At 40.0% G+C, this 25,706-nt stretch overlaps 1 protein-coding gene and 1 pseudogene across 1 annotated transcript in view; both read right to left on the minus strand.

Annotated features, from left to right (window-relative positions):
- The window catches only part of Pld5 (phospholipase D family member 5), a 321,195-nt gene that overhangs the window by 287,612 nt on the left and 7,877 nt on the right, over window positions 1-25,706 (minus strand). The gene's annotated exons all lie outside the window — the stretch shown is intronic.
- Window positions 13,943-14,301, minus strand: LOC127697790 (60S ribosomal protein L35a-like; annotated as a pseudogene).

The following is a 25,706-nucleotide window of genomic DNA, read 5'->3' on the forward strand; positions in this document are numbered from 1 at the left end:
AAGAAGACTGAATTCCATGTGCTTAATAACCATGCAAAACAAATAGTTTGGAAAGGAGGATCTAGTTTACATCTTCTAACTTTCACAAAACTTCTTCAGTGAGCCAAAACTATAAATTTTACATAAAACATAAAATTACAAAACACCTAGAATATTTATAGGTGGCTTTGGTTTGGCCACCTATAACATTTTTTGTTTTTTAACTTCAGCATATGTATGTCTGTAAACACACACACACACACACAAACACACATACACACAACATACACACACACCATAACATACATGTAGAAGGACCATTACTCGGTTCTGAAAAGAAATGAATGATCATGTCATTAAAAAGTCATAGGGGTCTCTAGGTGCATAACGTTAAGGGAAAGCAGTCAGTACACAAATGCTACATGCTAAGTTGAAGTGGAATCTTAAGGGTTCTTTGGAAAGTCTGTTGTGTTAGTATTTTGCTGGGGCAAACGCATTAAGGAATGTTTTTCTATAAAGGACACAGATGAAAGGCTAAGGCAGACTCGTGAAGGAACGTTTGGCTGAAGCAGACATAGGTGAAAGGATGTTCTACGAAACAAGCACACAAAAGGACGCGTGATGAAGGACTCATCACTAGCTATCCATGCATGTATTGATCCACCTTACAATGAGTAGTTGAGCTCCATTTGTCAAGACTCCATAGCGAGAAACACACTAAAAATCTTGGGATGCTGTGCCACAGTATTTTGCTGCTCCCACATGTGCTGAGACAAGACCCACGGAGGACACATGATGTTTAGAGTATAAATAGGACTGGGTGAACAGCGACAGAGGCTGAGCTTGGCTAACCGACAGAGCTAGCTGTGCAATGCTTGTTGGTCTTGTGTCTTCGCTGATCTTCATTTCCCTGAGAGAGGCACAGTTGAGAACTTCCCACCTGCTGACTTGGACTGCGGCTGAGGCCTGGCAGTCTCTGCTAGGCATCCTCTGTGTTAATCATCCTTACTGAAAATAAATGCTTCTCAGATGAGGGTGAGCGAGGCCTTGATCTACAGATGTTATGATGATTTTACACACACACACACACACACATATATACACACATATACACACATATACACATATAGTTTATATGTGATATAAACTATATACAAACTATTAATATATATGAATATAATAAAAACTATTTATATATAAATGATATGCATAACTATAATCATTGGTTTTAATACTATGTCCATCTGCCAAAAGAATGGTAAAAGATTCTCCCTATGACCTACCTAGCCATAAGTACTTGCCCCAACTGTGGTGCCAGATATGGGTTTTATCTGTGGACTAGGACTTAAAGTCAATCAAAACATGGTTGGTTATTTTTATCCCTGATCTAGTTCTGTTGGGGGAGACATCTGAGATTCTGCCTTTCCAGCAAGATTCCTGGAGAAGCAGCTGGCCCTTTGCAGACATTTAGAGCAGCAAGGCTTGCCAAGAGCTTCAGGCTTCCAGGCATAATTTTTTAAACTACACAGACCCTTGGGGAATGGCCTTAACCTTGACTAAAAGATTTTCCAGGTTCAGCTGGTCTCAATTACACTTCTAGTTCCCACAGGTAATCTTGTAGGCACAGAACTCCTTGGCAGCACCCCCTCTTCTTCATCATCTAATTTCATCTCTTATTTTAGTCTCTCCAGTCCTTTCAAATCCACATAGATTGATGCTTTTAGGATATTTTCCTGTTGTCTTTGCTTTCCACAAACATGCTTTTAATCTTTGTGTTTGTGTCTCCATGTTACGTGTAGGTGTGTCAACAGGTCCAGCAAGCGATCCTCGTTTCTGTCTCTTCCTGGCTGAGGTTAAGGCCTGTGCTCGGCACTCAGCTCCTTATGTCTGTTCTGGGACTTGAACTCCAGTCCTCATGGTGTGCAGCAAGTGCTTTTAACCACTCCAGACCCATCGTTCTTGTGCTGAGATTTGGTTTCACAATTTGGAGTGGGTGTTGCTTTCAACCCCTTCCTTCTCTTTCTTCAGCTTCCAAAGTGCTAAACATTAAAGTGTGCATCATCACATGCACCATCACTTCTAAGTGAAGTCACTCCCTCTCTGAAGTTTCAATTAACATTCTAGAAATAAAAATAAAAGTGAAGTGCCTTTCTCTCTTCCATTTCACTCATAGATGGGTAAGAAAATAGGCAGATGGATGGACTGATGATTGATTGACTGACAGATGATCCACAGAGATTCATAGAATACACAGAATCATTAATGAGCACACACACACACACACACACACACACACACATATACACACACACGCATTGCTGCTTAAAAAAACTGGAAAAAGCCAGGTGTGGTGGTAGGTGCCTTTAAATCCAGCACTCAGGAGGCAGAAGCAGACAGATGTCTCTGAGTTCGAGGCCAGACTGGGCTACATATTAAGTTCCAGGATAGCCAGGACTGTTATGAGAGACCCAATCTCAACCCCCCTCCCAAAAGGAGGAAAAAAACTGGAAAAGTTGTCACACCTTTACAGAATAAACTTAGTCCAATTCCAGACTTAAGTAAACTCAAAATGTAGACCAGTGAGTATGAGATTCTGGGGAGTGTGTTGTTGGGTGGTGGATAAAGAGGGGCTGGAGCTGACCCATGCATGAGGCATGTTGAGGAACTATGCCCAGACACAATAAATATCTATAAGTAACACATATTAATCAAAGTAAAATAATTAAAAACCCAATTAATAAAATAGTAGAAAAATAAAAATATCTAAATATTTCAGAAATTTCCATTGTTCCATGTGATTAGTTTTGTCCTGTGGAGAAGTTTTCCCATCTACCCAACTTCTTCATCTACTGTGGCTTTCCCTGCTCTACTCCCGCCCCTCCTGTGGACTGCAGTCCTCTCCTTTCTCCTCACCTGCCTCTGGGGTTTTCCGCGTTCCCAATGGCAGTCCTTTGCTCGTTGCTTTGAAAACTGACTTTGTGCTATTGTTTAGAGCATCTGTCTTTAGACATGAAGATGAAGTCATGGAAGTTTGTGTCTGTGCACGATCTGAAAACTCTGCTCACTTATACCTCTTCTCAATCTTCTTACAGGAGACTGAGAGACTGACGGCATCTGTGGCTCCTGAGCTGGAACTCCAGTTATTTATTGTAGGTCTGAAATCCACCATCCATCTCTCCGCTGGTCAGCATCACTTTTATGTGTAGACGAGATATCAGGCTCAATGCATCTTTTTCTAATAGTCCTCTTAGTCTACGAACTTTCAATGTATCAAATAATCTTTCCCAAGAGCAGCTGCTGTCCATTCGGACAGACCAGACATCTATGCAGATACCCCAGTCTCTGATGTTTTGTCTCATCTTCCTAGTCTCCAGTGCCAAAGCCTGTGTGCTACTGTGTCACATCAATGCGCAGAGCATGTTATGACTATATTATGCATTGCACAGTGTATGATCACAGAATATTGCAACCCCATACAATGAGTTTGCAAACCAATGAGTTCGCAAAGCGACCTGCGTGACCTTAGGTCAGGCTTCTGTAACTGCCAGGGGCTGGGTGGTTTAATGACAAACATTAATTTCTCCAGTTCTGGGAATGAGGAAGTCCAAGACCAGGGCATCGATATCCCAGTCATCTGTACTCATCACATGCACACCTTTCTAGCTAAGGCACATTAGGAAAAGCTGTCAGAAATAGTCTAGCATCTACTCTCTGCTACAGTGTAAATCATGGATGTCCTCTAAAGAGCTGTGTATCAAAGGCTTGGCCCCCAGGCTGCAGTGAAAGGTGGTGGCCCCTTTAGAAGGTTGGGACTAGTAGGAAGAAGTTAGGTCACTGAGGGTGTGACCTTGTTGGAGATATTGGGACAGGGACCCCTTCTCATCGATATCCTTTGTTGTCTCTGCTACCACGTGGCAAGCAATCTTCCTTAGCTGGCTTCCTTCCTGACTGTGATGCATTGTGCTGTCATGGGCCTCAAGCAATGAAGCCAATGGGCACAACCTGAAGCCACTGAAACTGGGTGCCAAAGGAAACCTTTCTTCTTACTAAGTTGCTTGTCTCTGGTATTTGTTACAGAAATAGAAAGATGACTAATATGCTCTCTTAGGATCCCCCAGTTTTCCAAATTATGTTAAGAATGTCATTCCTGGCCATTTCCCATTACTGCCCTAATGTCCCAGCCACCGCCTGTGCACACTACTTTGCTTTTAGAATGAGAAAAAAGAATAAGCTATGGACTTGAAGGGGGGAAAAAAGTAAACATGGAAAACTCTACAGGGATGACAAGGGGTTAGCTTACCCTTTCCTGCATTTCCTGTCTGATGTCACAGCAAACCTCAGCCCAGTCAATCGTCAGCAACAAGGGTTAATCAGAAGAAGAGGGCAGCCCGGTTAAAGCCAAGTGACTGCTATTAGGATTCCCCTTTTATCTAAAAGGCCAGAAGCTAGCCCAAGGCCCTCCAGGAGAACCAATGAGAGAAGACTTTTGAGAAAGATGTCCCATTGGTGACCAGGCTGGGCCTCATGGGAGTCAGAACATATCACCCCTCTCCCTCATCACCCAGAATAGGTCAGTTGGAGATTACCCATACCCAAGCTGCCTCAAATGAGACATTGCTCCTATCTGGGACACCACCCAAGACACCTCTTCCTGGAGCCAGCCCCCCTAAATGCAGAGTTCCAGTGGGAAGAAGCTCACAATTCGATGTAGTCTAATTCATGTCCACTCCAGCTCCTTCTTAGCATTCTAGACTGCAGCCTCTTGTCACAACTGAGCTCTGCCAGAATGGAACAAAGCGAAGAGCTTTTTCATTTATGGTTCTTAGGGCATTTCAGGCATCTCAAAAGCAAAACAAAACAAAAGAAACAAAATAAGAAAAAAAGAAAAGAAAAGCCAAACCAAACAAACAAAACCAACCAACAAACAAAAGCCCCTCACCCTTTCTCATTCATGACCTCTAATAAACCTGTCTTCACCTTGATGTCCTCCTGTTTTTCTTTCTGATTTCTAAGGTCAAGCATCCTTCCTCACATCTCTTCCCGTTTCTAACGTGAGCCTTTGACACTTATTCTTTCTACAGGTTACACGAGATGCTATTTCTACCGCTCAACCCACTGAGTCCCCTCTCTGTACACCCGGCACATTTTGCTGTGTGACAGTCCCTAATTGCACACACAGGTAGGTCTGCAGTGGAGAACCCTTCCTTCCCACTATCTCCCTGTACTAATAGCTTATCCCAGACTCTGAGGACACAGGTTTCCCGTCACTCCTGCCGCCCCCTCTCAGGGATCACTTGCTCACCTACGCTGCCAATTCTGAAACCAGCCAGGCTGCCCAACTTCAGGCTTTACATAAGAGACCTACCTGGCACCACGAGGAGTTCTTAGTTGTATACCACCCTGCCAGGCTTATGACCTATTGTTCTAAAATGACTACAAACAGATCCACAGAGCTGTGACAAGAGAAAGAGAGCATCACCTCCTCATTAATTATAGTGAAGAAGGTCCTAGTACGATATCCATGTCTCAGCTTCCATTCTCCATCCTGCAGTCCTTTTCTTTATCAGAATGCAGATCATCCCCAACTTACGATGACTCAGCTGGCACCTTTGCAATGGTACATTAACAATGTACCCTCAGAAGAAGCCACACTTCAAATTCCAAATTTTGATCTTTTTCCAGGCTAGCTACAGGTGGAACTCTATTGTGGAACTCTATTGTGAAGCGGGGCAGGGCCACCAAGCCACAGCACCCAAGTCACTGGGACCACAAAACAGGGGGTAAGCTGCCTACCCGTGCCCTTTCAAAGGTTGGACACTAAGAAGGTTACATACACTAACTTGCATTCACAAATTCCTATGAGGATATCAGGCTGAAATCTCGCTGAGAGTCAAGAACCATTGGGTAACATGGTAATAATATATTGCTCTTTTTAACTTTTATGATAAAACATCCAAGTTTCCCACACCTGCTTCGGTATATTCTTTCAGTCTGTTATTTCCACTCATGTGGATCTGTCCTAAACTGCAACTTACTTCAAAGCTCCACCAAGTCCAAGTGAAAATTCAGTCTGGAGAGGAAGCAGCCCCTGAGCCACCCCATCAGTGTCAGGTGCTGTCTGCTGCCTTGTCTGCTGCAGTTGGTGTGCTTGTTTCCCAGAGCTCTCATTTGTCAGTTTTCTCTCTATAATCATGCCATAGTCAGTCCTCAAGACCCGCAGCCAAAGCCAGAGCCTATACCGTCACCGTAGTGACTGGATTTGAAAGGCATTAAAAAGATAATGTTATTACTCCATCTACTTTAAGAGATGTTTCCACACACGGAAACATCATTTGGCCAAGTCAGACCCATAAGCCTAGACCAAAAGTCAGATTTAACAAATTATCCAGATCTCTCCCTCTAGAAGAAGGGACCACCCTTTCTACTGCTCAATCTCCAAGCCTCTCCCCAATCACCCACTCATTTTGTAGCTCCAGGGTCGTCCACCAGAACCTGGCACTCCAAGCCCAGTGTGGGTCTTGAGCTGTACCAGCTCAGATTCCTCCTGCACTGATCTACTGGTTTCTTTCCCCTCCCCCTTTTTCAAGAAGAGAAAAAAGGGAAAGTCCTAGAAGAACTGGATTCCAAACAAATACGAAAGTGAAAACAGCCAAACAGACCCAGCAGAATCCCAGGCAGAAACACAGGCAAAGACGGAGCAACCCTTCTAAAATTAGACGTGATATAATCCATTCACTATTGCTCAGCTGTTATTTCTATTTTGGAATGCCTTTAACATAATCTTGTTACAGACATGTGCGTGTTCAAGGAAAATCTCTGAATGAGAAAGTGGGTGAAGGAGAAATATGGAAAAAATAATGGGATGGTGAATGAGAAAAGAAAAGACTCAGAGAGTAAATATGATTAGTGTGATTTGCATTTCTAATAACCATGGCCCAGCAGTCCAACCCAGCCTCATCTGGACTCAGACTCTCAGTGGCTCAGAAAACACCGCCTCAGAGAACCGACATTCACATTATTCATTAACATGTTAGAAATACCAAAGTACTGAATATGCTATTTATAATCATAATTCACTGTTATAAAAAAATAGAAAAAGTATTAGCATAAAGTACTAACATGCCATATTCTGGGTTAAATTATAGAGCCACAACACTCCCCATTAACTCTGAGCATCAAAGTGGTAAAATGTAAGTAGAGAAATTATTGTGAGTACTTACATTCCAATGCTGCCTTTTGCTTTTGCAACTATCACCGGCAGGAAAAGCATTGCTCTCTTTAGTGTGCCTGCTACACAGCCAGGGATGCTTCTCGGGCCACAACAGTGTCTCAGAACTCTGAATTACACGCCTTCCTGAATTTTTTTTTCCAATGGGGAAAAAAGTCAGCCAACTAAAATAGGCTTAATTGTCTTTTTTAACTGCAGAAGGCAGATAAAGCCAGGAGGAGGAGGGAAAGACCTGTCTTGCTTGAATTTTCTGCTCTCCCACGACAGAAGGCAGCTTTGAAGGAAATATTATTCCATATAATTACTCTTGAAAATGCCAGTTTTGACTTCAGTGGGCACAAGCTGACACTCCTTTCAATAATTCTTTCGAAATGTAAGTTTCTGTTCATTAATGTCATATAAGGTAAAAATTTAACAGCTTCTACTGCAGCCTTATCAAACATTGCTTGATTATGTGCCTGCTGCCAGTTTCTACAAAGGCATTTCTGGTTCTTTGCACTTCATCCGACTTTTAAAAGATTGTTTTACCTGAATGATTAAGTAGAATGGCAGCTTTAAAAATTACTTATATTCTCATTTTAATTCTCTCCTTTTGTTTCCATATGTGCAACACACACACACACACACACACACGCACACACACACACACATACACACACGCACACACACATGCACAAAACAGGTGTTCTTAGAGGTAACTAAAGAATCACAGAGTACTAGGATCTAAGGACCTAAGGACCCTTAGAAAATCGTGGCATGGATTCCCAACTGTGTTTCTCTCCTAAGAGAAAGGCACACAGCTATCTAGCTTCCCTTGTTATGAGATGTGCACTGACTAAGCTCTAGACAATGAGGTGAGTGGGGTTTACAGTGATACAATCTCTAGCCAACAGGGAGGAGGAGGAGATCCACTTCTTGCATATCTGCCATCCTGCAGTTGAAAAAAAGTGGTCTTGTCTTGGAAGAAAAGGGTCCACACACTGTAGAAGCTGATGACAGATGGAGAGAGTCAGAGACAGTGGAGTCTCTGCACAAGCTCATGAGCTGCCTAGGATGTGTGCTCCTATATAAGATATGAAGTTCTGACTTGGCAAGTGATTGGCCCCAGAGCTCTAAGACATGCAGTTCAAACTGTAACAGTACAGATGTCACGCTACTCAGCTGAGACCAACATCCAGGTCTCCTAGGGGCCAGTGTTTGTGCTTTCTCCTCTTTTGTTACTGCTTTGGTGGGGATGTTTGTTTGTTTGAGTTGACTTGGTTTGCTTTTGTTGTTGTTATTTTGTTGTTTTTATAGTGCTGGGCTGTATTGGCTGGTTTCTTGTCAAATTGACACCAACTAGAGTCATCTGGGTAGAGGGGCCCTCAATTGAGGAAAAAACCTCCATCAGATTGGCCTGCAGGCAAATCTACGGAGTATGCTTTGATTGCCGTGGGCCCAGGCCACTGTGGGAGGTATCATCACCTACACAGGTAGTCCTGGATGGTATTAGACTGAGTGATTCATGGTGGCCAATCCAAAAAGCAGCATTTTCCCTGGCCCCTGCTTTAACCCTTGACTCCAGGTCCTCCATTGACATTTTGCTCTGACTTGTCTCAGGGATAGATTATGACCTGGGACATGGAAACCAAATAAACCCTTTCCTCCCAAAATTGGTCTTGGTTAATGTTTTAGCACCTCAATAGAAAACAAACTAAGCATGGGTGTTGAGCTCTGGGCCTTCTGCGTGTCAAATACACGTTTTACTACTAAGCTACATACTCTGTTTCCACCCCATGACACCCCACTTACATGTGCCAAATAATCCTTGTAAATAGTTGACATGTTTAAAACTATATTCTGCTGTCATGTTTTACAAACTATTAACAATTTCTTAATATTCACCTACATCAAATTAGGCCTTGTTCATGCTGTAATATTAGACCTTGGATCTGCAATACACCCTCCCCCAAAGTCCCCCAAATGTCTTATGGAGTTGGTCTCAGCTTGGTGCTCCTCCAAAAACAAAAACAACAAAATATACAAACAAACAAAAAAGCCCAAACATGAGTTGGTGCTCCCGAGATGCAGTAGAAGTTTGAGAAGGGGCATCTTTAAAGGAGAAAGTAAGGCCATATGGAGAGTGCTGGTCCAAGGGACATGGGAACGTGTCCCCTTCTTGTCTCCTGGATGTCATAAAGAACATCTTTCCTTCTGACTCCATGTGGAGCTGGAGATTGAACCCAGGGCTTGGAGACACGTTAGGCAACTGTCCTCCCTGACCCACTGCCCCAACTCCAAACCTCTTTCTTCTTTTGGAGATAATTTTATCTCACAATAGGAAACTGACTAACATTATATTTTACTAATAAAAGAGAAATGACTTCTCAAATCCAAATTACCTAAAAGCATCCCAAAAGATGTTCCTCTTTTATAAAAAATAATTTATTTATGAGTCACACTGTGTGTGTGTGTGTGTGTGTGTGTGTGTGTGTGAAAATGCCCCACAGACTTAACTTGCCAGGAGCTGGACAAGTAGGGCTGATGCTGAGGTAATAAAATTGAGACCTAACATTCAATGCAACAGGCTGGGGCTTAAGTCCCCATCCTTATCTATTTAAATACATTATCTAATTTCTCTAAGCCTGTTTACTGGTCATGAAAAATTTTCACCCTGCCAAGCTGTTACTGAGCCGTTAATTGGGATAGCATATATTTTAAGTACTGACACTTGGCATACAAAGGAGTAGTTAATACTTTCTTTTGTACTTGTACATATTTATTTACTCAGCAATTATTTATAAAGCACCACATACCATGGTCTTGGAAAAATAATTGGAGAATTTAGTAAGGGTGGCTATCCTTGTAGGTGGCAAAAGAATGGCTATAGTTTAAAAAAATAGTTCAATAACATTTTTTAAAAACTTCCCTTTATGAGGCATCCATAATTGTGGTGCTGTTAGAATGCATATTTATTCTTAATTTGAACATTTGGGAATAAGCATTGTCAATATTTGGGAATATATCCTTCTTTTTATTTCATCTATGTTGAATGTAGCCTTACATTCAGACAAGCTATAAAATATGCAAAATATATTAGACTTTTTCTTTTAAAAAAACTATCAAAATTAATTTGCAAAATCGTATGCTATTACCATTTCAACTGTTCAGTTGTATTCCCTTGCCTAGAAGTACTGGCATTCATTTGAAAGTCCCTGTTGGAGGTTATTGAATTCTTTCCCCTTTCCATTAAGACTGCTGCTGATCTAACAATACCTTCTAATGGGTATTTCCCCAATGGATCTCGCATATTTTCCCCTCTCCACAGCTGTTCTTTGCTTCATCACAATTATAATTTTAAAATTAGATCATGCGTGGCTGGCATATTGCTTAGTCCCAGAACCGAGGCTCAACACAGCCACCAACTTGACCATCATCAGTGGGACACCTTCAAGATGAAGAACGTTACTTGCACTAACATCACTACTAGGTAAATGACTGAAAGAGGGAAAGACTTGAGAGCCAAAGAATATTAGCACTGTTAACTCTTGATGTACAATGTTAAATTATTAGACAACAATGAAACATCGCATTTCTCTGTATCCTCACTAATATTTTATATTTTTTGTTTTGTTGTTATTTGAAATAAAGTTTGACATTGCAGTTCAGGCTGGCTTCCAACTCATGATAATCCTCCTGCCTCAGACTCTCCACTAGTAAGTTTACAGGGATAAGCCACCATACCTATATTCTTCAGTGTTTACTAAGTATCATTTCTAGAACATTAAAAGCTCTTCTATTCTTTGATTTCCAGCTCTAGTCCTTGATGAGATAATTTATTTCATGTATGAGTTACTTACTAACATCTGAGAGAAAACGACTCAGGGAGATGTGTGGATGTTTCTTTTTTCTTAGCCTTTAACATGTAACAAGTAGTTTCCACAGAAAACATAAATTAACAGAAAGAATGGTAACTGCTGAGAAGGAATTTCAACAGATATAAAGGTAGAGAGAATTGAGAGGTAAAATTTACTAATAAAAGGACTATGTTAAAAGTACAGAAAAATCCTAGCTATCTGTATCTTAACTTCTATCTCTAGCTGCATCTACATCCATACATCTTTAACATCAGAATCCATACGCCTACTACCAAACACAGTATTATTCAACATTAAGTCAGCTCACTTCTTTAAAACCTAAATATAGCCATTCCTGGGCAGTATCAGACTCTCTTTAGCATTAAGGTTTATGGATGACAAATCCTTCAAAGTGTCCTATTTGCATCTAACCTCAAATCTCCACATTTATTACTTTTCTCTAGGTTACTCCTTTCTAATAAATGTGATTTCAACAAAGATAGTCATTACAGTGGGGACAGTGGTTCTCAACCTGTGAGTCGTGACCCCTCTGAGGGTTTCATATCAGATATCCTGCAGATCTGATATTTATATTAGTTATTTATAAAAGTAGCAAAATTGCAGTTAGGAATAGAAAAAACATAAAGTAGACTTATGCTTGGGGTCACTACAAGTTGAGGAACTATATTGAAGGGTCACAGCATTGGTCTAGAGGACAATGACAATGAGAGGGAAAGTCTGCATGTTCATAGGGCACTTTTTCCCTCAGTAACTTTGACTCAAAGTTGGCTAAATCCATGGATCAGAATCCAAAAATACAGAAGGCAGACTATATGTTTATATAAAATGAAAAGAAAGTTTGTATTCATATCATTCATGGAAAACTATTACTTCTAGATTTTTCTTTCCCTGTCTTTTTCTAACTACCAACAAGAGAGATTAATGACTGACAGTTGTCAGACTTGGTAACACTGACATGAGGTTTTATTTTTTTCCTTCTCTTTGCTGCATTGGCAGATTTAAAAGAGAACAGAAGAAATTACTCTCTTTTGAGAGATACTAAAGTATACCCAGCAAACCTATACAGCCTATGAAAAGTCTCAGAACAAAGCCCTAAGCAGAGAGCAAAACAGCTGGGTGTCACCTCCCGCCCACCAGCAAACATCACACCACAGCTCTAGCTGCTGCTCTAAACCTATAACTCTCAACAGTCTCTCTTCTCCCCACTAGCTGTCCTGTGATTGCAGTCTTCCTTAGGGCCCACTCTCCTCCTATTTCATTGACACAGACACTGTACATTCTTAATGGCAAATGTTAATAATAGAAATGGAGTAAGCCAAACATTTCTATATTTATCTTGAAGCCAAACACTTCTTACTGGAATTGAGAGATCTGAAATGCTGAGGACTAAGGCAAGGAAACAGAAAAATCCCAACATTACATCTTTTAGGCTACAAAACGTTTTGTGTGCTCGGGGGTGGGGAGGGGCAGGGAATAATACAAAGGATTTATTTTTCAAATGTTTGCTTGTTCAATGAAGGTATTTATTGAATGATGAAATTGCATTGAATGAATTCAATAGAACAATGGGAAGAGAAGATAATCAAACTTTAATAGCACTGTGAATAGAGATAGTGAGACTTGAACTTATGGTAGACTATGAAAGATGGTAGACTATGATGAAATGAAGCAGCTCAGTTGTTCATCTTGTCTGTCCTGTGCTGACCCCTCCTACGTCCTCAACTTCTGGAGCCTCATGCAGATTTCTAGCTCTTTACTGGAAACCAAAACCTGGTTCTTGTTACCTCCCAAGAACCTCAATGAAAAACACTCAAAACACAATTCATCATCAGTCACTTCAAATTCTGAGCCTGCCTTTAGGCTAACAGTGTGGACATCCACCATCTAGGATGTTATCCATAAGAGGGTAGGTAATATTTTGATCACACCCTTTATCCAGTAGCAAGCAAGTATACATATCGCCCCCCCCCCCAAACAAGTTCAGGGAACAAGAGTCTAACACAGAATAGTAACACAATAGGATTATATACTGTAATAGTGAATAGTTACTAAAACTGCTATTTTTTCAAATACCTAAAATATAATGGATCACACATTATTAAATATAAGATATATTTTCTTGTTGTTACTTTTTAAGGTCTCAAGATGCCTATAAGTAATCTATCAAATCAGACACAATTACTTATTCATGGGTGCTTGTTCACATGTATAAGCATGCATGCATTACAGGTTTATGTATCTCCTAACTTTTGTAGACAATTTGAGGTGGAGAAAGATAAAAACATACCACAAAGACCCCCTAAATTACTCCATCAGTCCCTCTACCATCGTCATTGAGAAGAGGTTCCCAGTTTGATGTTTTTAACCAGCCCCACATTTCAAAGTTCACCTTGCCCCTAGCCTAGAATGGAAGGTTTGCAGTTTCCCTTCCCAACAATTAGTTTAGAAATGGTCTTGTATAGTTCTGGCCAGGGACATAAAGACAGGTGGTAAACCAGCCATTACTGGTTTTCTCATTGAGGATGCTACTGATGGCATTTTAACATCTGGGACTATTATTTGGTTGGGACATTGTAGAAACAGAAGAATTTAGGGACCTCAACCTTGCTGTGAAGCTACTGAATTATCAGTCCAACAAAGTTTTTATGTGATATAATAGGTTCCCTTATTATTCAAGACTTCCTTATTTGGGTGTTTGCCTAGTTAAGGCTTACACTGGTTAGTTTTACCTATGAACTTCATATGCCTAGGAAGAGAGTCTTTCTTTCTTTCTTTCTTTCTTTCTTTCTTTCTTTCTTTCTTTCTTTCTTTCTTTCTTTCTTTCTTTTTTTTTTTTTTTTTTTACAAATCTACTCTTATTTATTTACTCTTCATTAATTTAAATCCGGGATGGGTACAGCATCATATGGATTCTGTGCTCAATGGCCTTTGCAGGAAGGTTTCTTAGGAATTTGGCACGGACCATGCTACTGTTTCCGTGGGCCCAAGTTACTTTTCCCCAGATCACTCTAGGAGTCACTGTATTGTTTTTTGCTTTATACACATAAGCACATCTCTTGCCTAAGTAGAACTCAGTTTCATCTCAGGCATAGACACCTTTGATTTTAAGAAGAACCGTGTGCTCTCTTTGGTTCCAGAGATCTCACTTATAGCCAGCAAAAGTGGCCTTGCACCACAGCCTTCCAGACATACTTGCTTTCAGAAGTCCTGTTCCCAGCAGGCCTCCACAGGTGCCAAGATGGCAGAAAGAGTCTTAATGAGGAATTATCTTGACAGATCACTGATACAGGAAGACATGTCCATTGTAGGTGGTACCATTCCCTAGGCTGGGAGAGGGAAGCAGTCCTTAGTCATGTATGAGAGGAGGAAGCTGGCTGAAAACAAGCTAGGAAGAACCCATTTATTGGATTTATATAAATATTATCTTCTCTCCACTGTTAACTATGGGTGTGACACTTTAAATTTCCACTTTGACTTCCCTGCAGAAATGAACTGTGAGCTGGGATTGTAAGCAAAATAAATCTTTTCTTCTCTAAGTAGCTTTATGCCAGGACATTTTATCACAGCAATGAGCCTGAAACTACAACATGCCTAAATGTATCAGAATTAAGGAATCTTAAAGTGTGTTTATTTTCTAGTGCTTTCTGTGCTTTTTTTTTTTTTGCATGTAATAAAATAGATTGTAGAGAGCCTTATTGGAGTGCTGTGCCACCTGGCAGGAACTTGACATTGACCCAAGGTGAAGTTCCTCTCCCAGCCTTTGAGCAGGAACTCCTGCATTAGCCATAATCCCCTCCACCTAGGGTGTAGTGCTCAGATCAAGGTGAAGCCTATTGTTCTTCAAGGACCTGCAGTTTCCTGAAAAACACTAGCCACCCCCAGAGCAACCGAACTGGTTCTGCATAGAGTTTCCAGCCTTTGGGGGAAGGGTTCCACACCCCCTCTCCCATATATATTTGGAGTCGTCCATTAAACTTTGAGCCCTTGAACAGCAGGTATTGCCTTGGTCTCTTTTCTGCTGCCCTCCCATACATCCCTACCTCCCTTCCAGGTAACCCCTTCAATGTAACTTCAGGCAATAGACAGCATTTCTTTTCTCATAAAACAATAGGAAATGATTTTTACATAATTTGCAGATGTAAGATAATCAAAGCTTAAACATGCCAAAAGAGGAAGAGAGGAAGTCCCATTGACTTAAAAAAAAAAAAGACAAAAAGAACTGAATGTTTAGATGCCTTTCAAAAGTAATCAAGGTGGTCCTTTGACTCCAGTCAAAATCAAGGACTTTATCTGCCTTCATTTGATTTCTTAGAGCTTTTGTAAGTTCAAAAAGGATAGATACAGGTATGACTCACTATCCTTCAAGGTTCCATTAAACTTAAATCTTACGCCATTGTAACCTCTGGAATTCTATTGTCCACAGTGCCCTTTGGTATCATTTTCCCTGCACAAAGCCAGAAGGATCCCCAATTTGTTTTCAGTTTAAGCAACTTGAATACTCACGGGATGATTATAAGATCCACAAAAACATCTCTTATACTGTGACTTCTAAAAAGAAATTCTAAGATATCCCTAAAACCAGTTCATCTTTTACGCTTACATTTTACCTTACTTAATTAACTCTAAAAAATAAATATTAAGCACTTTTCCTAAACAAATCATAAGTTACCCTATTTGGATTGTGAAAATTCACTCTTTAAATTATTCTTCAAAATGTTTCTTGCAAATTATAATTATTGAAATGTAGCTTAATAATATATGACTCAAAAATTATAAAACTAACATTTCTATATGAAGTTATTTTTATGTATTGAAGACATCTTCCTTAAAAAAAAATATCGAGTGAATCAATGTGCTTTAGTCTATTTCTATTAGTTGGCTTTCCTTCTCTATGGCAAAATACCAGAGACTAAGCACTAAGTAAAAGAAAATGGGTTTCTTGTCTTGTTCTTTCACCCTATGGCTGTTTGACCCTGTTGATTGGGGCCTGTGGCAGCACAGCCCATGACAGGGGCCCATTTCGGAGGAGATTGCTCAGCTCTTCACATCTCTGTAGATAGGAAGTGAAACAGTGAGAGGGGAAGAGGCTCTTGTGTGTGCGTGCATGCGTGCCTGCGCATGTGCGTGCATGCGTGTGTTAGTAGTCTATAGTGAGGATGTTACATTGCATCGCAGCTATTCCCTAGTGTGAGTTTCCAGGATATGAGACCCGGTAGTGATGCTATACCCTTCCTGAGCCATCTACCTTTGCTACCCATGAAGATTTCAGACAATGAAGAACTCACTAGGCAGAAGCACCAGGGGAGGATTATGTATGGATTCCAAGGAACTGATGCACCCTGGGAAGGGTATAAAGGGTTGAGGGCAGAAACATGAGGTACAATGAACTTCCCAAGAAGAAACTGTTTTTGAAAGTAAATGCAGAGCATCAGGACGTGCTCCTGGCACTCAAGAGCCACCACATTCAAGAAAGATGTATTTCTTGCCTCTTAGTTCTACCCTAAGCTTTGTCTCTGTAAAGTTATTGGTTCTAAGAAGGGGATGGAGATGAAGACAGGAAAGTTGGCTACCACAGAAGAGCCCAGAGACTCTGTAAAACATCACTGGTAAAAAAAAAAAAAACCCAACCCTACACCTTGGAAGGCGATACCCAAATCACTCGCGAGAAACGGTCTTGATGCAATAACATGAGAATTTCTGTATTCCAGAATTCTGGGTTCCACAGCCGTACACTGGGCAGGGGTAGAGGACTGTGGACCCCGAGTGCCGAATTGCTACAGCTTTTATAAGTTTACAACAAAGCCTGCAAATCACAAACCAATCATTTTTTAGCAGTGGAGAGCCGGGGAAATGCGAGCCAATCGATTTGTACCACTCCATGGTTTTTAGGCCAATCAGTTTAAATTATCGGAGCCCAAGCTCAGTGGACCAATTTGTTTCCTATTTTCTTGGAGTCTATAGCTGTGTGAACTCCTGGATAGGGGTAATGGCGTAAGTTTACAGAAGCAAGATAAGCTTAGCTCATTTCCAGTTACCTTGTGGGGCCAGGATCACCTATTCAAGGCCTTTTTGCCTAGCTCTGAACAAAGGGCGGGCTCTGGAATGTGAAGTGTTTGGGGCTCCTTAGAAAGCTGGAGTTAGGCTGTATTTTCTATTCTTTCAACATTAGTGGAAAGAACAATTCCAGTAAGAAGGCAGCAGGTAGCAGACTGTATTGAAGTACTGGCCTGAGCCAGGGAGTCTGAAAAGGAATAAGGGGAAAAACAGCATGGCCGAAAGGAAGGTAACAGTGTGGCCACTATGCTCAGCAGAGGCAGCAGCAGGGCCATAGCCAGACAGGTGCCCTCACAGCTTTGTGGGCAGCAGGACATATTACCCTTAGTATCAAGGGTGCATTTCTTGGACTTGCCAGGCTGCTTCTGTGGTACTTTATCTCTCTATTCAGCTATGGGAATTAGAAGAGTGATCCTATAGGGGAATACTGACAGGGAAGTAGGAGGGGGTTGATTGGGGAACAGGGGGAGGGAAGAGGGCTTATGGTACTTTTGGGGAGTGGGGAACCAGGAAAGGGGAAATCATTTGAAATGTAAGTAAATAATATATCTAATAAAAACAAAAAAGAAGAGTGATCCTTGGTAAAGCTAGGATCTTGAAATTATTTTGATCACTGCTCACTAAAAATCTTAATACTCAGATAATTTTGTTCTTGATTTTAAATGCTGTAAGCTGGATAGAGTGATACCTGCCTGTGGTTCCTGCACTTGGGAGGTTGAGTCAGGAGTAACTTGATTTCTAACATACTCAAGGCTACAGAATCAGACCTTGTCTCAAAAATAAATATATAAGTACGTAAAGAAAAACTTGAATAAATATAAAAGGTTATAAGAACAACAGAGGTGTTTAGTAGAGTTGGTTTATAGAGTTTTTACAAGCAATCCTGAAGACCACTGCAATGATATAATTTAGGAAATCTTGGGACACAAGTATAAATCTTAGATGTTATACATTGGCGACTCAGGCCTGCTGCTTCCTATTCTCTATAGGTGAAGACAGCTTTGCTGGTCCTGTGTTTAGGAAAGAAATAGTTAGCTTCCCCATTTCTTTAGGAAAAATATGTCTTTAGGGTAGACATTTAATGGCATGTTACAGTAGCAGTGAAAGCCAACATTGTCATATTTTCCACATGGATGTCTATACCTTGTGGATTATTGTTGAAGTAAATGCTGAGGCCACGTTAAATATACACACTCAGTATAGCTTCCAACTAGGTGACTAATCTTGAAATTATGTCTGTCAATAATTAAATCAGGTCTCCTTTTCATTTAAATAAGCCTATTGACTACAGTGATACAATTCTAAAAGTCTTTCTATATCAACAAGTCAAACTACAAGTCAGTGGTTTACCCAAAGCATTTATCTTTATTTCAATGTAGAAGCATGCAAACCAGACCCCTCAGAGCAGGTGCTGGCACTGACTGTCTTGTTTTAGTGAGAATCAAATTTAATTAACGATTATAGGGAGAGAATATATAGGAGAATTATTTTCTCCCTCTATGAAAAAAACATTAACTTTTTCCTCTAAATAATTCTATCAAGGAAGATTTGTTTAATCATTTTTTTCCAATACTGATCTGCAATCTTACACAAATACCCTTTAGCTAGTAGCTGGCTGGTTTCTAAACTAAAGAGATATATATTAATACCACCAAAATTAAATGCACCGGTGAAAAAATCAAGTATTTTGCAAAGCTTTTAGTCAGATATCCAAGGGCTCCTTAAGCTGATACGATGGTGAGCATATAACACCCCCCCCTTTGCACCATTCAGACATAGAAAATAAATACCTAAGGAAGGCAACTAGGTTACCCACACCCATTGGTTCACTGCCATCTGTAAGCCTTCTGCCTGAATATGGCCTTTTGGTTTTGTTACTCTAAACCTAGTCAAAACGTCACTGAAATGAAAAGACAGAAAACAATAGTCTCATAAAATAAGAGCAGTTACCATTGCAGGAGCTGCCTGTTTTGAATGTCTCATTGCACTTAACTCACTGCTGAAAACCTTATAGTACTGAAACAGCCATCACCTGTCCTCTGTTCCCCTGGGGCCCTAGGAACCTGTAGTCTCTTCTTCTTCCTCCCACTCAGAGGATGGGTTTCCAATTGATCTGTGCTAAGCAAAACAGGCAGGGATATGAAATCCACTCTTCACACTGCTTCTGCAAAGCCACAGGACTTGTCTGTTATTCCATTTTTATAAGCAGGGGAGAATGGAAGACAAGCATCCTACAAGCAGGTGGTAAAACTGACACAAAGGTCATTCTTCATGGTTTTCTTCTCCTGAAGCATCCCACAAAAATTCAGTGTCTGTGGTGTGGTACAAGACACAAGAAGTTCAATGGCCTATCTCACGAGAGCTCTCCCTCTTTTTTTCTTAGTCTCTTGGTACTGAATGTTGGTATTGAGAAATTCCCAAACCAAGTTTTTGAAGAGAATTTCAAAGCTCAGATGATAAAACATAAAAAAAAAACCCAACAATTAGACACATGATCACTGAAACCCCCTTTTCTGTACCCTGGCTAAACATTCTAAGCATTAAAAAGGAGGATGGAGGAATGGTGCCATTTTAGGAAACAGGAAATATGAATGAGGATCTAAATTCCCAAGTAGAGGGCTAAGGATTGCAGAGGCAGAGTCATATCAATCCCACAGCCCTGCATTTATTCTTCAATGCTTCAGAAATATCCTAAGTCTCGCAGGTAGAGGTTGATGTTCCGATAATAGAAAAGGTATAGAAATACATCCATGCACATGCAGGCATATATGTATGCCCATGAGCAAATACACATATACAAATGCACACACACACACCTTGAGATACACTATAAAGTTACTGTGTCACTTGGTATCTCTGCTATTATTGTATTTTCATGATATAAACATTATACATGTGGGGGTTATAATTGAAGACGTATCTGAAATTTTTAAACATAAAAATTATTTTATGACCTCACATATGGAAAACATCATGCAGCTTTATTAATGTATGCACTCAGACAAACACCTAATCCAAAACTCGAGGCAGCTCAATGAACCTCTATACAGTTAGAACAGCTACTTTGAAGCTAAGGAGCTCCACTTAGGATTTTACAGGTTTACTCTGAGTTACGTGTTCTACGCACTTATCAATGACAAGAAAGAAAAAAAAAAACCATGACAGAGTTAAAACTAGAAAGCAGCTAGCGTGACATCCTCTTGTGTGATTTAAGCACATGTGCCTGCATTCTGTCCTCTTGTCACCTAAGAGTACACTTACTTCATCTCCTTTCTAACTATTATACTCTACCCAGGCATACATCAGCTTGCATATATACATTAAAGACTAGAATCAGTTCTAAAGATTCTAAAGATTTCAGCCTCATCAGAACATGTACATTGAGCTTTTATTGGAAATGTTACATCACAGAAGACTTCTCTCTCTGGAGCCTTGTAAGATTAGACTTAGTTAAACCAAAGAATACTTGACATTTTTTAAAAAGTCTCCGAGAATATATTAAGAAGGAGTAGGGAAAATACAAAACAAGCTTGGAGAACTCTGGTACACCAGAAAGTGAGGAAAGGTTCTAAAATGAAAGTTTGCAGGCGTGTACCAGAGTCATAGGAGACAGTCTTCTGCAGGCTTCCAATGATCAAAGTAGAAAGATTTTAAGGAGCAAACAAAAACTATCTGATAATTCTGGTATCAGAGAAACACCGAGGTATGGGCAGATGGCTCAGAGATTAAGAATGTATACTGTTCTTGTAGAGGACCCAAATTAGGTTCCTCGCATCAGCATCAGGTGGGTCGCACCCACCTGTAACTCCATGTCCAGAGGAATCTCATGCCTCAAGCCTCTATGGGCAGGCGCACTCAAGAACACACACTGACACTAAGACACAAACGTGCATGTACCTGTATCACATATACACATACTTAAAATTAAAGAAATCATTTGAACATATAAACATAGAAGAGATTCTACCAATATAAACAAAATATATGGACAAATGAATATTAGAGGGGAAAACATGACTCTCCCTAAAAATATATATTCAAAACAATAAATGCCACTTCTCTTTATTCCAGGAGCTGTTGAATGTGGGAGTCTGAGACTTAATTTTGGACAATAAGCATGAAAAAGACAAAATTAACAATGTAACAGTGACAGAACTTGCCAGATGCTTGGGATTTACCCAAGTGACTACACAGAAGGTAGATCATGAGGCAGTTTTTTAGAGTTCTGCTGAGTGCTATAACTGATGCCTGTCAAGGTGTTGGAGGATAAGACAAGGGAGCTACACTGCTTAATCTTGTCAATTGAGAATCTCCCAAAAGATCATGTGTGTGAGGTTGTTTCTATGGAGATTAATCCAAGGAGGGAAAACAAATCCTGAATGTGGACAACACGATGTCCAGGGACTGGTGTTCTAGACTGAAGGAAAAGGGAGAAGAGAGGAAAGGAGTTCACAATGCCTTCATCTTTCTCACCTTCCTCACCACAGATGCGACCTGACCACCTGCCTCACATTACAGCCATCACAGAGCTATGCCTGCCACAACCTCCCAGCTGCCATGCCTAATGACCACGAGGGCAATACTCTTAAAACTGTGAAGACAAAATGAACTCTTCCTATCTTGTATTGCTTTTATCAAATGTGCGACAGCATTTAAAAAAAATGCAACAAACATAGGCACCCAACCAAACTTTAGGTTTATGGGTTAGGAAATGTCATTTGAATTCTGAAGGACAATTAAATCATAACTGACCCAAGAGAAAAGATTAGTTGTATAAATCTCAATCTTTTATAGCTTGAAATTAGTAAAGAGCAGGTATTGGCACCTAGTGATGATCAATAATAATATTGATAATATGGATTGAGACAATACCAATGTCTTGGGTCCAACAAACAAAACTGAACATGACAGAATTCCAACTCAATGTATCTTTTGAAAAGTGTTCTGTTCATTCTTAGATTCATAATGCAAGCTGTAATTTCCGGGACATTCCTGACACTCGACAAATGAAAGTGCTTCCTAAGACACTCAACACATAACCCAGCACCAAGACCACAGAACTCTTAATTGGCACTATGTCTTGTATCTGTGCCTCTTTAATTCTTCCAACGCTTCTTGCGGTTTCTTTGGCAATTCCCATACAGATTCCTAAGAGAATTAATATCAGTCTCCCCAGTTCCAAGCACCCTCTCACAGAAGTCCGAATTAATAAGGTGGATCATTGGGCTCTTGCTTGCTTGGCCCTCACTCTTCCCTCTGAGTTGACTCACTCACTTGCTGCTGATTCCTTCACCTGTTTCAGAACCAGCACTTCCAGGTTTCCATCTTGGACTAAGGACCAGTAGCTCTCCAGGAACCACCTAGATTTTCAACACCAGAACGGAGCTGCTGAGGCAGACCACCACTTCAGGACTCCATCTTGTAAGGCATGCAGCCTCCAGGATGAGCAACTCTAGGGTTCTCAGGCTGCTAGGGTGTGATTCAGCTCTTTGTTTGCTTTACTGTTTCTACACAGTCAATTTTATAAATTCCTGGATATAAATATCCATCCATTGTTTCTCTTTCTCTAGGGTACCCTGACTCATATGTAGTCTATCATCGGAGGAAGTCAAGGCATGAATTTGTAGGCAGGAACTGAAGCAGAAACCATGGAGTAAGGCCACTTACAGGCTTGCCTTACCTGGCTTGGTCAGCTACCTTTGTTAGCCCAGGCCTTCTAGCTATTGAGAAAATGCCTCACAAACATAGCCAAGGCCAGTTTGATGTGGTTGATACTTCTGTTGTGTTATTCTTGCCAAGTGGCTCTAGTTTATGTCAAGTTGACAAATATGTACCAAATACGGGAGGTCTCTTTGCTCAAGTCCCAATTCCTGGAGCTCCTGGAACAAGCTTTATACGAGTTTATCCTAGAGCCCTCTAGTAGAGGCGGTAAATAAACCCTCAACTCAAACACACTCTAAAACACGTACAGGGTAGCATGGCAGGCTAACCTAAGGTGAGGAAAGGACCCAGGAAGGAGCCATATGAAGGAGGTAAAAACAGAAGTCATCTGGGCTCCCAACCACTATTCAAAGAAGAGAAAACATTACTGGCTCCCTAGGCTCCTCCCTTTAGACTCACTGCAGCCCCAAAGGTAGTCATTAAAATTTTATCTCCCTAACGGAGATTTGTCTGCTGGTCATTATAAATAGAATCCTACTGTCTGTATCTGACTTCTCTTTCTCATTACTACTGTGTCTAAATGAAGCATCTACACTATCACATGCATGTACAACAGATATACATGTGCCATCCCTGTTCACACAAATAAATTATATAGTCACTTAGCTATGGATAGATATTGGGAATGCATCCTATTGGATGCTGTTAAGCTAATGGTTTAGTAAACATTTTTGTATATCCTTGGCATACATGAGCATACATGTAATTAATACACACATTGAATCCTAAGCACTAGGTCACAAGATATAAATACACTTCGTTTTTCAGTCTTCTATCATTGCTCTATGAATTAAAGTCTTACCAGGAGATACTGAGGTATAGATGATCTTTATTTTCATTAACATTTTGGATACTGTCTATCATTTTAATTTTAGCTGTTTTGATGGTTATGTGGTATAAGATCAAACCTGTGTATATTTTTGATGTCTGGTGACAAGGGTCATTTAGATATTCTTTTTTGGTAAGTTCCTGTTCAAATGCCATGCTCATGTTCCAGTTGGGTGCTCTGTACTGATTTGTAGGAAGGTGCTCTATATATTATGGATTTGAAATATAAATTGAAATATAACATTCTAGTGTGTGACATGCCTTCACACTTTTAATTGTAATTTTCCAGAGATAAAGTGATTAATTTCACTGTGGTCGAATTTATTCATCCTAAATAAATCGAGATTATTAAAAATGTAGAGGACTTTTTCTGGTCCCAGTTAATGAAGATTGTTTTCTTACTGATTCTAGAAGTTCCATTGTTTCAATTGGTACCTTAAGTCTATAAGTCACATTAAACTGACAACTGTTGGTCATTTGAAAGAGAAATCAAATGTATTTTGTAACATGCACAGGTCCATTCCTATACCTTCATATATCAGTTCATGTTTGTTCATCCTCTGCCAAGACCATCCTCTGCCAAGACCAGTTATGTTTTAGTTGCTGTGATAAAATACTATGATCACATCAACTTACAGAAGAGTTTATTTTGGCTTACGGTTTCAGAGGGATATGAGCCCATGATGGTGAAGCAGTGGAATGTCAGGAGACAGGCATGACAACAGTGGAAATGTTCAGTTTTTAAAATCTCAAAGTCTCCCTCTAAGGACGCACTTCCTCTAACAAGGCCATATTCCTAAACCTCCCCCAAAGAGCGCTACCTACTGGGGACCAGGTATTCAAATCCATGAGTCTATGAAGCCATTTTCATCCACATTATCACAATACTGAGTAAGTGAATTCATCTTTATTATAAATGTTGATGTCCAAAACCAGTCTCCTTCCTGCTTCACCACTATCTTATCTACTCTCAAGCCTCTGCTTTCCATATAGACTTCTGTTTGCATACACATACACACAAACTTGCTGAGATCTTAATTAGGAACTGCTTCTGATGGGAGATTAAAAAGAACCTTTACATTAAACTTATTCCTAGTGTTGGTTATTTTATGATAATATAAATGATGCCAACCTTAGTTTTACTTCGGAATTATTTTTAATACTTAATTTGACAAAAAAAAGACCTTTTATCTCGTGATCCTGGCAAGTCCAAGGAAATTGCTAATTTGTTAAATATGTCTGTAGCTTATCTTGAATCTTTTGACATTCACAGTTGCACTATCTGCTAATAACCAATAACTTCCTTTTAAATTCTCACTTTTAAGTATCTTTTTCTTATCTGGTTATGTTACCCGTCAAATCTAGTAGAATTATTAATTCACATAGGCTATCTATAGTTTATCTTTGATTTTTCAAATGTGGACGATCACATCATCTGGCAGCAATAGCAATTTTATTATTTTCATTTTCATTTTTATACTTTTTATTTCTTTTTCTTGCCTGATTGCATTGCCTCTGAGTTTTGATACATTGATGAGTAAAAGTATGATATATGCATCTCTCACACAATGTAGGCAGATAATTCTTGATATTTCACCATTACATGGGATTCTTCTTCAAGAAATCCATTATCAGAATATTAAGGTTGTTTTTATTTCTTGCTGAGAATTTTATCATATTTGGATACTTGCTCTCATCAAATTATCAAATGCTTTACTTTTTCTTCATCTGTTATCTTTAGGGAAGTCAAGGGACTGATATGAAACAACTAGTCATACCACTTGTGCACACAGGAGCAGAGAGGAATGAATACATACATACCTCTCTTCCCTCTTTCATCTCCACTTGCTCTATCCTTACAAAGTCTAAGATCCAAAGCCAGAGAACAGTGCTCCCCACACTGACTAGGCCTCCTCACCTGAATTAATGTAATCAAGCCATTCTCCCATAGACACATCACCAGCCATCATGATCTAGAAGATTCCTCATTGAGACTGTCTTCCCAAGTGATTCTAAATCATGTCAAGTTAAAAATTAAA

Source organism: Apodemus sylvaticus, chromosome 12 (assembly GCF_947179515.1).
Source record: "Apodemus sylvaticus chromosome 12, mApoSyl1.1, whole genome shotgun sequence".
NCBI classification, from domain to species: Eukaryota; Metazoa; Chordata; class Mammalia; order Rodentia; family Muridae; genus Apodemus; species Apodemus sylvaticus.